Here is a 1,053-nt window from a genome sequence, read left to right as displayed (position 1 = left end):
TTTTGTTATTGTGTTTTTGTTCAAAGGACTTTAAGTTTCATATCTTAAGTTTGTATTTATCGGAACTTTAATATATTTTGATGTTTCCTCTGTTCTGTTGTGACCATAAAACAAATTATCATATTATTTTAGTGAAAACTCTTAAATAACTACAAATGTTACTGATGTTAGGGAAATCTGTTTATGTTTATATATATTGGCCAATATATCGGCATATCGGATTTTTAAATAATTTTTATGTGTAGCCATCTTTACGTACATACGTGGCTACACATTCATGTTTACATCTGTTTTGGGGTTATATGGCCAAAATCTTCTTTTAAGAAATCATTTGCCATTATTCCATATCTCCATAATGAAATATCATTCAATAAAAAAACTGTTTTTTTTTTGTTTACTCTTGTGTGAAGGAAATACTTGACAAATGAAAAGTACTCTGTCTTAAGAACTTTAGTGCAAAATGAACATGTGCAAGGATCGGAGTGTAAAGCGACATCCAGATGACGTAAATGTTGACGTCATGCAGTTCAGCCGCTGTTTCCTGATTGAACCAACACCGTGTAGCCTTGTAAAGAAAAAAATCGGAGGAGTTGGCGCGTCGTGATGCATCGGGATATCGAATCGTTGACGGGATAAAAGGAAGATAATCAAATTGAATCGTGAAACCAGTGAAGATTAAGACGAAGAAAACAAATCCGTAGAACAACCAATACCTTTTCCCATTAAGTTTACGATCCAATTAACCCCTTATAATAATTCTTTTATCTTCCTAATTTGTAACATCACATTAACTTGATTCGTTAGGTCTGATTAAAGAGGAAAATGTCTCCAATATTTACCACATTTTTGTGTTCATTTGCTTATTACACAAAACCTTGTTCCTTCATCTCGTTTGGTTTGTTAGTCCGTCGTTGTGAGTCAAAGCCGAATTTCACTTATACAAATAAAGAGATAATAACACAACTTTTCTTATAACCACACACAAGTACTTTCCATGAGAGAGTGCATTTCGTTGCCTTGTACCTGTACATGTGTAATGACAACAACGTTGAA

The sequence above is a fragment of the Etheostoma spectabile genome, chromosome 5 (assembly GCF_008692095.1).
Source record: "Etheostoma spectabile isolate EspeVRDwgs_2016 chromosome 5, UIUC_Espe_1.0, whole genome shotgun sequence".
Taxonomy (NCBI): Eukaryota; Metazoa; Chordata; class Actinopteri; order Perciformes; family Percidae; genus Etheostoma; species Etheostoma spectabile.
Note: the sequence above shows the minus strand (reverse complement) of the source record.